This window comes from Xiphophorus couchianus, chromosome 17 (assembly GCF_001444195.1).
Source record: "Xiphophorus couchianus chromosome 17, X_couchianus-1.0, whole genome shotgun sequence".
In the NCBI taxonomy this organism is placed as follows: domain Eukaryota; kingdom Metazoa; phylum Chordata; class Actinopteri; order Cyprinodontiformes; family Poeciliidae; genus Xiphophorus; species Xiphophorus couchianus.
In genome coordinates this window covers 12588599-12605629 of record NC_040244.1, presented here as the reverse complement: position 1 = coordinate 12605629, position 17031 = coordinate 12588599, and the positions used below count along the sequence as shown (strand labels likewise).

Here is a 17031-nt window from a genome sequence, read left to right as displayed (position 1 = left end):
TTCTGTCCTGCTGATCCCAGCCTGCCCGGCTGCACCTCTCTGCTCTCTGCCGTATCTTGTTTTGCCTGTTTGTGTTGCTCCATGCGACCCACCACTTGGACCTCGCTTCCATTATCTTTTCAACAAACCCCTCCTCTCTTACTTCTCTTGCCTCCAGGGTCTGGGGCAGAAGAAAGGCAAAGCCAAAGCCCAGCGTCAGGTGCTTCAAGCTGCTAGCTAGGCTTGCAGCCAGGCCCCACAGATCCAGAGATCCAGACCTGGCAGCTCCCAGGCTGCGACGTGTGAAACGCCGCACACAAAGGGGCTCGCTCTATCTGTATGCACCCTACATAGGGAGGCTTTTGTTGCAGCCAACAGGCACATGACTGCTAGCATCTTAACCCCTGCGAGGCAGCGTCAGTGCTCCCTTCTCACTGGACCGTACAGTGGAGAGGAAACGACAATGAGTCAGAGCGGCGACGATAAAACGACGCTTTATTTCAGCAGAGAGACTCGATTTTAGTGGCGATTCATGGGTTCAGTTTTTCTTTGTTTGAAGAAATGATATCTTAGTTGACTTTATTAAGCTTGTAAATAATATGATCTTTACCTGGTTCTGAAAGAATGACATTTAGCCGTTGCTGAAATGCCAAAAATATCTTATTACCATGTTTTTTTACAGTAAAATTCTCATTATTCTTAAGAAACACATAAAAAAATATCCCAAAGGACCATTCTAAATAAAGTTTAATCAGTTTGTCTCAAGTACAACTCGCATATAAAAAACATTGAAGTACACTCTGTCTTGAACACCCTAACTCCCAAAAAGTTTTTAATTTGGAACATAGAGGAACATATTACTCAGTTAAAGTGAAATTTTGCTATGTAAAATCTAGTATATAGAGCTGAATGTGAAGAGACGTACCTAATTTTCCGTTCTTAACATTATTCAAAATTTATTATCATATCACCCACTTCAAAATAACTGTAATCTATACAAGAACACATACGTTCTGCACGCTGTCGTTTATTAAACAAAAATGGTGCCAAAATGTAAGAAATCACTAATAAATGTTCAACATATTTAAAGTCCTTATCATTTTCTATTTATTAGTTTTAACTTAAACATCATATGTTTGTGTGATATGTTTCTGAATATGTTTCTAAACTATTCAAATACAAACATTAATGCAAATCTTTGATAGGAAGAAATAAATTGCTTTACACTGTTAGAAGGCTCCTGTACTGTAAAGAAACATGCCTTTTAAAATGCATTTATGTATGTTAGGACATAACCTGATATTTTATCATGAAACTCTTAACAGGAGTAGAACTGAATGCTTTATTGTTATCATTATTATTATTATTATTATTATTATTATATATAGTGTGCAGTGAAATTAAAGTGCCCCTCTGCTTGTGCTTCCTAAAGATACTGCATGTATTATTTCATAATAAGCTGAACAAGAAAGCAGACATTAGTGAGGAGGTAATAAATAACGTTTAAAAGTAGCAATAAGTAAAAGTTAATGAGATATGATTGTTGAATGTCCAGAGTTGCCAATCTTTTACATAGATGGCTGGCATTAACTAAACAGTTTTACTGGAACAACAATTTATACAGGAAGATGTTAAAGAGTTAAATTAGTGACAAGAAGAAAACCATTTAGATTAATAGAAGAAGAGTCACTACTCAAAAGAACAGTGGTAGTATTTGTAACATTACAAATGGGATGGAATATTTAGCACATATAGTTGAATTTACATGATTTTCAGACACTTTATTAACACAACATGCAAGTTATTTATGGAAAGTTTCAGTTCTACATGTGAAGAAAGATGCATATGATAAACTTAGGTTTCTAAATCCCTATAAAGGTCCAGAGTGTGTTTAAAAATTGAAATTAGAGACTCGGATTGAATAAAATATATCCACAGATAAAATGTTTCTATCCACACGTGATTATTTTTTTTCTTTCAATATCATACCAATGTCCGGTAGAGATAATTATGATTTTTCTGTATCTTTAGAAAAATGTTCTTATTAAAATCCAGGTTAAAAAACTAAAATTTATTAAATGAGTCTGTGGTTAAATTAGTACGCAGGTTTGGTAAATTGCAAATAGCTCATTTTTGAATTTCTCATTTTTAAAGATTGTAGGGTGCTTCATCGTTATGTCTGTGTGTGTGTGTGTGTGTGTGTGTGTGTGACAGATATATATATATAATATTCTCTTATTGTGCTCAATAAGAGAAACAAACTAAACTCCTAAATCCTTATGTGACTAAACATGATTTTCAGAAATTAACATGCTGCGTTTCAGTTTAAAGATAGTGTCTTATATTTATTTTTTATGGGGACAGCGTGATGTAAATCACGTTAGAGCCAGTCGAAGCCGCCTTCACAGCTCCACCGCCACCTCCTTCCTCCCTCGTACGAACCACGGTGCGTCCAGGCCGAGGTGGGCGTGGCCGGGGCCCCAAACCTTCCAATTCGGGCCGAGCCAGGTGACTCGGGGCCCGTCCAGGCTGCGGTTGCTCTGTGACGTGGCACTGAACCCCAACCAACAGCAGGTCCGAGCATTTTAAAAGGTGGCACCACTCGGCGAGAGTGCCAGGCAGCCGCAGAACGCTGGAGAGCCTGATGCTCGAAAAGAGCTGCTAAAATAATCATTTATTAATGTGGGATGGAGCATAAAACGAGAGCAGCAAGTAGCTGCAAGACAGGAGGGGAGGAGATGCTTTTAGTGTGTTGGAAGGAGGAGATGAGGGGTAAGTTAGACGTGGAAGGTTTAAAAAAAAATCCTATTTTAATTTCTGTGAAGCTTTTTTGCAATTTACATGTTTAGATATCACAAATTATACTATCCTTGAAAAATATCAAATATAAAAAGGTCTTAAAGGCTTTAAAGTGCTTTAGTGTTTTTTGTTGGAAGTGTAACTTTGCAATATTAACAAAATAATTACAGACTACATCAAAGAGATAGATATCATCCTAATAAATGTTTTAGGATGAGCTGTATAGTCTGTGCATAATTAGAGACACTTTTTCATATTAAAGTTGAAAAAGAAGCTGAAAGTAGGACAGCAGTTTTCCTCAAATCACTTCCCCTTATTTGGTTTCAGAGGAGCTGCAGTATAAAGAGGCACCTTGGCTGTCAAATTTCTTCTTCCTTTGGATTTATATTCTGCTTGGCAGCTTTAAAAAGCTGTTTAGGACGCCTCGTCGTCCGCAGCCAGCGACCGGTCCAGTTCGCCTCTCCTCTTTTCCAACCTTTGCTCTGCTGTGCTGCAGAGCAGGCTCCCCTCCGCACAGACGAGCTCGGTTTTCTGAGGTGAGTGGATTAATGATTGTCAGCAAAACACGTCGAAATCAAAGTTAACGCTCAGCGCCGCTGATAAGGGTCATGTGTTTGCGCAGAACACGTGAAAAAGATTCTATCTGGCAGATTTATGCCACCTTGTCTAATTAAGGGCTCACTTGGTTTTATCTTCTTGTTCGATTGCAAAAGTAAAACTTATTTTTCCCTGGCAAATCCATAGACTGTTTAGAAACAAACTAAATATTTGTATTTGTGATGTTGAATAATTAGAAAAATATCTGCTTACAGTTTGACTTGTAAACGTTTTTCTAAATCTCTTATTGGTAGGTTTTTATGGTTTCACGTCAAACTATCTGAGGTGTTTTTGAAAAATAAAACTGGCACATTGTACAATTCATTTTACATATTTGAAAAGAAAAATCCAATGTGGGTAAAATAACCAAAATGATAAAGTTAATAAAATACACTTGTCTACATATTTTTAATCCTAAAATATATATTCCTTAAGAAAAAATGCCCAGTATTATTCGTTTTTCAGATTTTTCAAGTTTAATGAATTGTTTTTGATTTGGTAAAAAAAAAAAAATGCGTTTACTAAAGAATTCAGTAAATGCATGCCATTTATTAAACAATTATAGTCATGTTTGATTTCTAATTTAATTTTCTGCCTTCAGCATAATAAAAAAGAAAACACACACTAAAAACATTAAGAGGGAAAGAGTTGCTCTTTTTATTCTAATTGGTTTTCCTTAAGTTTACTAACTTATTTAAAATGGCTGTTTTTTAAAATAAATATATACATTTTATGCAAGTCTGTTAGCTTGAGTGAGTTTATAGTTTAACTTTATTTCTGGTTGTTGAAATTTACAATGTAGATTTCCATCCGAGTCTTTCACACACGTAGGTAGATGTCAGCCTTTTTTCTGTGTGTATTTTGTTTTAATATAATCAACGCTCGCAAAGTCGTGACTGGTTTAAGAAAAATTGCAATTCAGGGTCTGCATAATCATATTACAGAAAAAAAAACAACCTTAGGAACATTTTTAAAAGATTTTCAGCTTTTGTTTTCTGTTCGAACTTTGAGAGATAAAAGGGGAAAAGTACAGCAGAGCTCTGACTTCAGGGTTAACCTGGTGGCCTTCATGTTAGAAAGAAGCTCTGTGTGTTTCTGTTGTGGACTTTAAGAAAAAGTAAGAAATGTAAAGATGTCTCTTTTTAATAGCAGTCGAGCACGTTATTAGTAGCATTGTCCAGATAGCTGTGTCCACCATCTTGTCTCCTCCTGTCCTCCATTTTGTGAGTTTTTATTTTTTTTATTTCTCCATCCACTCTTGCTCTGCTGTATCAAAAGTACACCAAGTCGTTCCTGCCTCCTCTTGTAAATGGGAGGAAAAAATCTAGTCGAAAGCTTTGCAGCATTTCTATTTTCTTTCTTTAAAAAAAAAAAAAAAAATTCTCTGGATTTCATTTTAATCCATCACAAATTTGTGTCCTAAAATTCTTTTATTTGGGGCTGAACTCGACCCTCCCAAGCAGGAGTCTGTAAAAGGAAGGCAGCGTCCTCTTCAACAGGGTGCTTATCTCCTAAAAACAATTTGTTCAAGCAATCAGCAGCACTCAAGCTAGACTGAGGTTTTACACCTCAGCAGCGTGAGCCGCTTTGACCTATGGCCCCATAATGGCCACCAGGGGTCACGGAGGTTAATAGAGACTGATGTATGAGGCCCCAGAGTGACATCCCAGAGGAGATGGCCCCTTAATCCTTATTAGGCCTCCATGTTAGTGATCCTTACCTTTCAAAGCAAACAGCACGCGCTCTTTGCCGCGGGGCCCCGGCCTGCCCCTGGCGTTACACTTCTGACCTCGGGGTCGTGCCCTTTTGTTCAGAACCCTTCAGAGGATGACCTTTAGGGTCAGGTCTGTAATAGAGAAGTTGTCAAGGCACGTGCTGCCGAGGGGCCCCCACGGCGGACCACCTCACAGAGGGAGTCGGGCCGCAGCGCTAGTCGCTGACAGACAGCAGGAAGTGTGTGTGTGTGTGTGTGTCTGACAGACAGACTGTTAATGTATAGATAGTCGTAACCTGTAGGTTTAATATGCAACATGGGAAGTTCAGGAGAGTGTTAACAATGCAGGATCAGATCAGTGTTTGAAATGCTGTATGTCTGTACCAACACTCCCACGTGGTTCTGCTCACTTCACAGCTTTCAGTACTTATCTACTCGAAAACATTTAGATAAAAAAGTTACAAGATTCTCACATGATGATAACCTGGAGTCAAAAAAGTAAATGTTTGTTATTAAAATACAAAAAAAAAAAAAATGCAGAACAGGACAAATAAGAACACTCTGCCTCTTTTGGCTGGATGTCTACTTTGGATTTTTTAACTAAAACGCAAATTTACCCCTCATGTCCAGTTAGCACTGTGATGACTCTTTGTTTGCTTTTGCATCTTTTATTTAATAAATTACACAAAACACATAAAAAATCAGTAAACACTCTTAAAAATAAAAAGTTTCTCTTTATTTATCCATAGTTCTAGAAAAAAGAAGAAGCAGGACTTAAACATAAAAGCCATAAATATCTCTGATTGATTATTCTTCTTACCTTCTGTGTTTAAAAAAAAAAAAAGAGCAAAGAAAATATCTTGAGCACTAAATTTAATAATAGCTTTTATGTGTTTGTTTGGCAGAATATTGCTCCCTTTGCTTCAAACTTCCCCTCATAAATCCTGAATAAGAGTGACTGCTGGCATAAATATTTCTAATTATAAATATTTCCGACTATTCAAAAAAAAAATTACAAACAATTTAGCTTTCTTGCTAGCAGGAGAAATGCATAAAAGCCTTCTTTCAGCCAGCTGACGAGCAGTGTGCAGCAACAGATGGGAGCGGAGCAGCTCTGCTGCACATGATGATTCAAGCAGTCGGAGAAAACCTAGTTCGTTCGCTCCAACGCTTTTATTTATTATTTTTTTGCAATCCCGTTAATGGAAATCAGTTTAAACTGTAAGATGAAAACCTTAAAACAATGACAGCATTAACTGATCCATATCCAGTTAAAGAAAACTAAAATTTTTTCCTTTTTAGGGAAAAGCGATAGATTAGTTGAAAACTTTCTCCTCCGTTACTTTGTCATAATTAGCGTCTGTGATTCGTACCTTTATGTTTAATACCCACAAAGTCCCGATCTGCTTTCCCTGCTGCAGCGAGCGGTTCTGTATGTTGGCTGGTATCGTCTGCGGCTGTGGATTTGTGGGATGACTCATAAAGAAGTGACAACACGGGGGGTCCGACGGGACCTCTGAGTTAACGGTTTCTCTGTATTAGTTCAGGAGGGAGTTAATTTTGACTGCTGTGTTGCCACTGTGCAACTTCAGTTGTGCAACACCGACAGGCTGTGGTAGGTCGGTTTTTGCAAAGTTGTCTTTTCAGATCCCCCTTTTGTTTACTTTAATTCTCGCAGATCCAAGGGACTGTTGAAGCCTAAAACTGCTTGTCTCGTCTGTCCTCGCCTCCTTTAAATGTGCAAGCAACTTACACGCTTATCAAATCTTAATAATGCAGCGAGCTGTTAGGAAATCTATGCTAACACTGAGCGCAGATTGCTCTAACTTAGAGTAGGGGGACGGGGGGAAAAAAAGTTGTTGCAGACTCATAGAGATGTCATAAATGAGGGTTGTTAATATTGGAGTTTCATCAATGGCAGCATTACGCGGGCCGCTCCTGCAGGGGCGAGGCCGCCGCTGAGGGCTTCAGTGTCAGAAGTTGGCAGCCGAGCCAAAACCAGAGCTGTATCCTCGAATGAACCCGGAGCAACAGGCTCTGCCAAGTTTTTTGAATTCCTGCCACATGTCAGATGGTAAACAAGTAACTAGCAGAAACAGCGTCTGAGACAGAGCACAAGGAGCTCAGGGAGAGCTCTACGGATCACAGATGAGGCTCGCGTTTGTCTCGAACGATTGTTCGATTTATATTCAGGACGCAGTTGTAGTGGCGTTTTCGCGCGCGCAGAGATTCCCATTGGTTCCCCAGACGTGGCGAGATGTGACGTCACAGGGGGTTCGGGACCCGACGACTATTTGGTTGCACGACCCATTTTTCTTCTCAACAAGGGACACAAGTGTGTTTATGTTCCCCCAAAAATGAGCAGTGAAGCGATCCGTTTCCCCGTGTGGAACCCCGGTTCTAATCCTTGTCCCACTTAGTTTTTCGGCATTGTTCGTCGTTCGATATGTTGAGATTTATCTGCAGAAGGCTGTAAAGAGAAGACTTTCCCTCTCTCCCAGCCACACATGCAGCTACGTAACATAACGTCTTTTTTCTTTCAGCCTCCAAGACCTAGCAGCCATATTAGCTTGCTCTCCTGTTCTTCGTCTTCCATCGAGAACGTGCAAATTAAACCCCTCACTTTTCTGTCCAAACTTCCCCCACTGATCGATTCGTGTTGTACTGAGACTCAAGGCACTGAGGGCAGATTTAACTCAAAACTGCCTTAGTTTTGCTCAGAGATGTGAGATCTCAGTCAGTTTCCCCCTCTCTTTAGTAGAGCTGCTACTTCAGGGAGAGCAGAGAGAGGTTGTGGTGGTGAGAGGTGGGGAGGGGAGGAAATGTGCCTGTGTGGAGTTCTGGTTTCTTTTGGGAAAGAGATGACTGCAGGGGAGGGGAATTGCTTCCAAAAGAGAGGAAGTTGTCTTTTTTTTTTTTTTTTTTCTTGTGCCATGGGGGAATCTGTTGCAGATACGGTGGCATTACAGCGTTTTGGACACATAAGTTTTCCAAAGAGGCGGTGGAGTGAGAGGGGGAGGAGGGCAGCAGACTGGCATGAGTAACCTTCAGCATGCTGATGCAGAGGTGAGACAGGAAGAAGGGAGGGTTGGTATCCAGTGCTAAAAGAACTGAAAAAAGATTATCCCCGCCACTCAGAGCAGAGCTGTTTGTTGGTTCGTGACAGAGCAGACTAGAAATGGTGGGAGACAGTCAAGCTGGACGCTTGCAGGACGACATTTTGTAGCTAGCTTACAGCCGGACTGTTCGCAGCGAGGCGAAGGGCTTGTCCAGACGCGGCACATGCCGGGCACGTTAATATTGAAGTGTTTTTATTGCATGGCGTGGCGCGGTCACACCCAGACGCTTATCTGCCTTTGACCGCATGCCAGATCAGTCAGAGCAGCTCATTAATGTGTCTGTGATCAAGGAGAAAGACAGTAGAGCCGTCATAGCTCACGTGCTTTCTGGCCTCAATAACCCCAACGCCACTGCTTCCTCCCTGGAAAGTTTTACTGATAAAGGAAGTATTCCGGTCAAAGATGAATCCTTGAATCATTTGAAAGTTTTCTGTGACTGTCCTCCTGAAGGAGAGGAGCTCCTGACACCTCCCACCCCCTCCAGCCCCCTCCCTGCCTTGCCTCGTGGACACTACGTCGCCGGACTCGGTGATGAAAACGCGTAGCTCCCACACTTCCCCTGTTTCATCATCAGCTGAGCTCCTCGTCCTCCACTCACAGCGCTCGTCTCCCTCCCTCTCCGGGTTCCCGCCCCTCTTGGCTCCCGCTTCGGTTTCTATCCATCGCTCCTCGCCTCCTCCTCCTCTTCTTCTCTCCCTGGGTCCCGGCCACATGCAAGAGGCTAGACTAGGACACTGCAGCTCTGGAAAAAAAAAAAGAGAGAGGGGAAAAACGCTCTGTTGCTATTTCTACAGGCGGGTCCCACCCCTTTAGCTACCCTGTGCCAAAAGAGGGAGGGATTCTTCTCTACTCTCAGTCCTGGGATTTTAACCCTCTGTCTGCTCTCACTCCGTCTTTCTGCAAGATCTCTTCCTCGCTCTCGTGCAACAAGTGGCTTTGCTTTGCTGCTTTCTTCTTCATTTCTGTTGGTGGGGACGTCTCCGGCTGATTTGTCGGTAACTGGACTTGAAAGACTCTGCATTTGCTTCATTCCCTTTTGACCACGTGCTTCTCCACTGCTGTTCCTCACAAGTCCTTCCCCTCTGAAGCTGAGGGCGCGCGTTCGACCGTTGTTGGACTGGCCTCGGGGATCGTGTTTCCTGAACATTTACCTTGAATTCTCCTCCTTTATTTTCCCATGCTCTTATCTGCTGTGCCCTCCACCTTCCATCTGTGGACATCGTTCCCTCTCTTTGGCTTCTCTGCCCCACCCTCCTTTCTCTCTCTCTCTTTTTCTCTCTCTCTGTCACGGGCAGTCTTGAGTTAAAGGGTAGCAGGAGGGTGGAGCAGCGGCCAGGCTTTTTCTAGGACAGGTGCCAGTTTCTAACAAAAGACTGAAAAAAGGGATAGATTTAAGCCAGGAGGACAGAAATGGCATGCATCAAGGGCTTATCTGCACTAATAGCGTGCGTATGCATGACTACACTCCCCTGTTGCAATTATTTTCCATTGCAAGAGTGTTAAGTAGTAGAGATGTCGAATTCTCTTGCTCCCGTGAAGGCATTTGAGTTTTGAGCTGGGATAAGAGGAGGGGCAGGCAGCGGCAGAGAGGGAAGAGGTGGAGCTGAGCTCTTCTCTTTTTTTTTTTTCCCCTGCATTATTCATGTGCCCGGGCCCGGTACTGCGATCTGACTGGCTGCCTGGCATAGCATTCATCCAACATTCAGCAGCTCTGTTTGCTAACATTCCTCATTCAAAGCTCGGTTAGCTGCCAGACGGGAGGAGCACGCGACTCCGTAGGAAACCCACATGGCCTCCCCCTTATTGTGGCGGGCCCAGAATCGGAGGCGAAGGGACGGAGAGCGGCAGCATGAGCTGGTTTGTAGATATCAGACAGTCAGCCGAGGTTGGGGAGGGATTTTCTCAAAGCGTATCGACCGTTTTGGCGATTGCAGGGGTGAAATCTCTGGCAGAGGGGGAAAGGCTGGCGTATGAAAAAGGCGTTGGGCGCAGACGGAGGAGGCTGATACTTTCCGGGACGCTGAATGGGTCTCAACGTTGGCGTGCCCGCCTACTCCTTGCAGCGAGTGCAGAGCTGTGTGACTGAAGCTGAAGCTCCCTGTCTCTGCTCCTCTCTACAGGAAGGAGATGTGGGCATACCGTGTGCTGCCGTGGACGTTTTCCATCGCAATAAGTCCGCAGAGAACCCGACGGTTTATCCTGGACGGCCGATTCCAGTCGCTCCGAAGCAGGTAAGTCAGACGGCGTGCGGTACAGGTCGTGTGAGCATGTGTACTAGGTTTTCTTTTTGCAAACCAAACGTCGGGAGCTCCATCGTCATGTTCGCTTCTTTCCACAATGTCCGGCCGCACAACTATCCAAGTTGAATGAGGCAGAATGTGGTGTTTCTTCAAACCGCCTTAATCTCGTTGTATTTTCTTTTCGTCTGGAATCTGGTTTTGCTTCAGATGTGTTTGTGGTTGAGTGAGAAGTCTTCATGGAGGGGAGCAGGCAGGGAACCGGTGCTGTAATGTAAGGCTGAGGGCCAGACGAGGCCCTGCAACACAAGGCCAAGCTCCACCACAATGCACTGCTCCTCCATACGTCCCTCTCCTTCTTGCTCAATCCCGTGATCGTCGAGTAGAAAGCTTTTAAGGTGTCATTAAACCCTCGTTTCCCTCAATATCCACTCATTTGATACTCATAATAGTCAGGTACATGTTTGGAAAATGGGTCACCGCTGACACATGGCTCCCTGCAGTTTTAATAAAGCCAGAACAAAACTATTAGTGGTACCGCTTAGCATGCAATTTTTTTTAATACAGCCAATTGTATAACTTTTTAAAAATTTTTTATAATTTCTTTTAAATGGGCGTCGAGAAATCATTCCTTTCTTGTTCCTTTTGGACTCTAATAAAGTGACTCAACTTTGGCTGAAGCCTAGTAGGTATAGCTTGACCAAATCCAGAGAAGTCGGAACCCCCTTCGTCAAAGAAGAATATTCGCTGTAATTTTTTAGAGTCGTGTGAGATTTTACTCGCAATTCAATAACCCGAATCGCGTCACATCCCCTCATCAACACGATGAAGCGTAACGTCTATTAATCAGAGCCGGTAAATCAGGTTTTTAGCCTTCGCTAATTGAAAAATGTGTGTGTTTGTTTTTTAATCCGCATCGATATCGCTCCAGAGTCGACCATGACCAAACGACAGAGGAGTGGAGGGAGCGTGAGTCATCCCAGATACCTCCAGTCTCCTTCCCACCTACATCCCACGTTTGACAGGCCCTATTCATCTGCCACTCTCGCCCTACAGGGCCCAACACAGGCTACTTCATCACTGTCACCCTCACAAGAGCCCCCCAATATGGCTCCCTTATTTAGTGGCTCCAAAGCTCTTTCCGCGAGCCTCGCTGGGGTGAAATTAGGAGGTAAATCAACGATGTTTGGACAGGGAGAACGTCATTGTTGCAGTCCAACGGACCCTCAAGGAACAGCAGTAATATTCAATATAGCATGTTGTTGTCTTTTCCATTTCCTTTTTCGCGTTACCCTGCGTTGAAATGCACTGAAGTACACAGTCTGAACGCGTTTAATTTACTTTTTTGACTCGAAAACAGCGTACGGTTTCAGAAACGTGCAGGAAATGACTAAATATTTCCCGCAGAACAAAACACCGGGCATGTCTCGAATAGAAATACTAGCAATTTTCATCCTGACCTTATATTTATCATGAATAGCAAACAAAATCTGGTTTATTTCTTCTGACTATTGCAGAACATTTTATCTGGATTAAAAGAAAAATAAAGAAGAAATTATCTGAGAAATTATTTCTGTGAATTAAATTCAATATGTATTATACACATGATTTAATAATTAAAAAAAACACAACCCACCCCTACAAAAACCTCCAAGTTACACCAGACATACAAGATCAAGTTTTTCACACACACACACGCCCCCGCACACACACACACACACACACACCCCAACACCCAGACACATTTGATGCTATGTACCCCACAATGAACCGAGCCTCCTCAAATGAATGGGGTTCCCACGCCTCTCCTAAGGAGTGCAGGGCACAGCCTCCTCCTTTGAGCATTCACACGCATACACACCCACAGTACACGCACTATAAAGGGCCTCACAGTCTTTCATAAGCAAGCACACACAGGTGCATGTGAGTATGATGTAGTGGCACACACATGTAGTTAAACGGCACGTTGCTGTAAGCGCTGATTTGTTATTCTGAACACGTCATGCGGCGATAAAGGTTCGGTTTTTGCAACAAAGTCAGACAGGAGGATCTTTGTTGCAGTTTGGCTCCAAAATGCAAAATCTTTTAATTTGTAATGGGGAGAAACAGGAGCTAATGAGGAGTGAGATGCATTTAGGGTGCGTTTACTTCCACTGAAACATCAGTTCAGTTTATTTGTACAGTGATTTTCTGTCGACTGATGTCGTCTAAAGACAAACAGGTCGGAATCGGTCAAGGTAATAAACTCCAGACATATAGACAGATTCAAATTAAATTCAAGCCATGTGCTTTTTATATATATATATATATATATCTGTCTGTATGTCAGATATATATAGTATATATATATACTATATATAGATAGCATATATATTATATAGTATAATATATAAACTATATTTGTATAGTATATATATATATATATATACTAATGTATATATATTAGTGTATATATATTAGTGTGTGTATGTATATATATGTTTCCTTCTCCATCGAAATAAATTTCTAATGGTTGTGTATTTTTATTTTACATCATATAATGTAAAATCAAATCTAAATATAGTAATAAAGCAATTTTTATGCGATTTTATATTTTAAAAGATGTTTTAAATAGTAATGCTTGTGTGTGTCTGCGTGTGTGTGTGTGAAAGAGAGAGATAGAGAGAGCGATACAGATTTATGTGTATATTTAATTATTTTCTGACACAATATATAAAACTAAAAATGTATGAAAAAGGCCTTTATTATCAATGCCTGCTGCTTTTTTAAATCTATTTTTAAGTCACATTTATTATTGCTGACATTTTTTAAAAAACAAACCACATCCTAGAAAATAAGTTTAAAAACTTTTTTTGTTGTTGTTTTTAAGTAGTCAGGATTTAAACTCATTCTGCTGCTACAGAGGACATTTTCTGGAGTGAAACATAATTATAAGACTCCTTAACACTGGCCAGTGCACAGTGCAGTAATAAAGCCTTCCAGTCTAAATTCAGCTGCATCATGCTGATCTCTGTAACATATGTACCATCAGCACTAATGGCTCACTCAAGTAGCTGTTTGGCAGCTTTACGATCTGACGACTACCTACACACCTTGCTGTGTGTGTGTGTGTGTGTGTGTGTGATCATATTAATGTGTTTTTGCATAAATGCTTCGAAAGACCACTGTTTATTACTGTGTGTGTGTGTGTAGACTGTGTATTTATTTCTACTCTTCTCTTTAATTCACAGGCTCATTATTTAGGGGTTACTCAATTTTCTCTGGCTGGAAGTCAAAATTGAGGTTAGTTGAACGTATTTTTCTAAAAAGTTATTGCTTTTTTAAAGCTGGCAGCTTAGTCGTCACATTCATTTTTATGTGTGTGTGTGTGTGTGTGTGTGTGTGTGTGTGTGTGTTGCTGAATTGTCAGATTCCTGATAGCCTCTTGGCTTCACTGAAGTTTGCAAATTTGCATTATTTAGTTTTTTTGCTCAGAGCTGCCTACAGGCATACAAAAACAGCTTCCAGTTTGCCTTTAATTTGCTGAACAAAGTCGCTCGCGGCGCACAACACCGAGCAACTCGTCAAAGTCGGCATGTATTGGTAAGCATGTGCAGCAGCGTCAAGATAATCTCCTGCAGGGAAATTAGTCGTGGGGGAAGAAAGGGGGAAAGAAAAGCCTTCAGCCTAAAGGTCAAATGAAGATTAGAGGGAAACTGTACACGAGTGCACGCTGGCCTGCACCCCGGAACTGCACAAAGGCCTCATTGTGAGCGAGCGAGCGCCGCTGCTGCTCTGCACAGACTCCCTTTTACATTCTTGGGGAGACATGACACCTGTTGGCGGTTTGGGTCAACTGCACGCAGAGCGATCGAAAAGCCTTTATGATGCTCAAAACTTTTAAGCTTTTAACGACCTTGTGACAATTTCATTCAGTCAACCCCACTAACAACTTTGGCTCCAAAGGGTTTGTTTTTCATTTTAATTCCCCGGGTGCCACTGTGTTGTTTTTAAGTGTGCATTTACAAAAACAACAGTTCTATTGGAAAAACAGAACTGAGCAGAGAAAATGTTCTTCTTTATTGCATTTTTTAAAAACAAACAAGTTGAACTCATTACATTATTTATTCTTGAAGTGGCACGTTATCTTCTGGCAGGTTTTCTTTATTATTTTTGTCAACTCTATAACACCTGCAAGAGTGTTACAAACGTTCATTGATAAAATATGATATATATGATAAAAGGAAATACTAGATTATTCTAACTATGTCCCTAACACATACCTGATGTTATCACTCAAGCATTAAAACGTATGCGATTGGGCGATGCGTTTATGGACTGAATATTGTTGGAGACTTTAGATTCTTTGAATTCAAAGAGGGAAAAAAAATAGTTTCCTAGAATTTGAACTGCTGATCAGCAATTAGAGCAGATCAAGGAGAAATTGGCAGATTATAATCTGACCGACTAAAAGGTTTATCTCCAGTTTTAACATTATTGTCAACAAAGGTAAATTTTACTGCCTTTTCATCTCTAGATAACTTTACAAACTTCCTTAAAGAATCTCTGAGCATTAAAAGGGAGCGAATCTGAGTTGGTATAAATACTAAGAAGTGAAAGGCCTTTTTCACTGGAAGTGGAAAAGGCCTTTAGCACAGTTTTTTCTGGATTTTTTTTTTTTTTTTTTTTTGTAATTGTGTGCCCTCTAGTAGAGTGACAAATCAGAAACCAACTTTGGCCTCATGTTGTTTCTATTTTGCAGAGAAAAAAAATCCCCGCTACTATGCGAACCCTTTCAACCCACATCATTTTTATGCAGATGTGCAAAATGTTTTTCTTTTTTTTTTTTGTTTTGTTTTTTAAACTTCCTAATCATTCACATAATAAGTGGACTATAGCTTTTTGGGAGGAAGTATATATTTAAAACAGTAACTCAAAGTTACAGTTTTCAGTAGGATTTTTGCGTTTTACAAGAAAAACTAAAAATGGCATATTTCTAAGATTTTAATTTCTTTTTTTCTTAATTTTCTTTTTTCTCCTTCGATCTTTCGGCGTTTGTATTATCGGATAAAAAATGGTTCCGCGCTTCAGCATCCGAGCTCAGCAGCGAAGCGCTCGGGTCAGCCGTACACCTCACAGGCTCGGATGTTAAGTGGCTCCTTCAGGGGATTTGGGTGGCATTTATGGGATAACTGAACCTGCTATAAAACAGCCGCAACCTGGTGCATGCGTGTGCGTGAGAGAGGAGTTAATGCAGTGAGTCACTTTTATAAGTTCGACCCTGCCTCAGTCTCCTGTCGCTCGCCAACTCGAAGAGGGAAACCGCAGCGGAGCCACAGCCTCAGAGGCCTTTCTCACTCAGGAAACTCCCTGAAACCACCACAACCTGTCAGTGTGACCTCTCATGCACATTTACGCCCATCTGCTCCATCAATCCCTGCAATATAGACAAACACGGCCAAACAAACTGCTTTTGAGTATTTTCCCACAGAATCCCCCCCCCCCCCCCTTGCAAACTACAGCTAGTCACCAACACAATTTTCATTTCTTTTTATAAAATTCATACTCGGATTGTTCACGTGCACGAGCGTGGAAACATCCGAACCCTTGGACTCACCTCGGCGTGTGCAGGCGGCCACGTTGGCGCTCCCGCGTCAGATAGGAAGCGAAAGCCTGGAATCGAGCCGACAGCAGCTCACTCTCCCCTCTCGTTTGTCAGCTTCAGGTTGAGGAAACCAGAGACGAGGTGAGCTGATGGAGCGCTCAGACCTGACACTGTGGAGGGGAAGTGACCCGAAAAACTCCAAGTGACGTGCAGGAAGTAGACAGCTGTGTCAAATCACACTTTTGACTCCGGGAGGAAAAAAAGGGAAAACATCTTCACATTAACCAGTTCAAGCATGGAAGAAACACTGCTGATACAATCAGACTAATGAGGGGGGGAAAAAACACTTGAACAACTTTGGAAATATAATTGTTCTTGTTTATACTGTGTTGATATGGACTCTGGGTTCAAAATATTAGATGGGTAATAATAAATTAAGTGAACTTAAGTGAAAGTAGGAAATTCAATCTAACAATCTGATAACTTTGAGGATTTCAGCGTATTTACTTAAAATATAACAAAAATACATAAGCTTTGGTAGGAATAAAATGAAAACATTACTCCAATTGCTGGGAAAATAATAAAGTTTATTGATTATTAAAGTTATAACGTTTAAATTCTATTTGGCAAGACATCTGTTCTTGTAGCTGGCCTACATTTGGCTACTTAGCAAACATGCTGCAAGTAATTTGAGAACTTTAATTGAGTGATTCTTCTTTATTTTCCACATTATGAATCAGTTTTTTTTTTTGCGATTGGGATTGTTGTCTTATGTTCCTTTAAGCACGGGGGGAAAAAAGTGCAGCTGAACAGCAACAACTGTTGCTGCAATTGCTGCTCTAATTGCTGCAACAATTAGAGACAAATCAGCTCTACTCTGTGCCAATCCAGGCAGGAAAGCAATACGGATGAATTTTAGAGGACACCCAAATGCCGGCCCGTGCCTCCCTGTAACTAATGGTTAAAATTAGTACCATCTATCTTGTGTATGTCTGTCAGTTG

The 17031-nt window shown here is 41.4% G+C and overlaps 1 protein-coding gene across 1 annotated transcript in view; it reads left to right on the top strand.

Annotated features, from left to right (window-relative positions):
- Positions 1 to 17031, top strand: part of pparaa (peroxisome proliferator-activated receptor alpha a) — a 46666-nt gene that overhangs the window by 14932 nt on the left and 14703 nt on the right. Inside the window, exon 3 of the mRNA XM_028044166.1 lies at positions 10329 to 10439. The gene's annotated coding sequence lies outside the window, so the exon portion shown is untranslated. The remainder of the gene's footprint in view (positions 1 to 10328; positions 10440 to 17031) is intronic.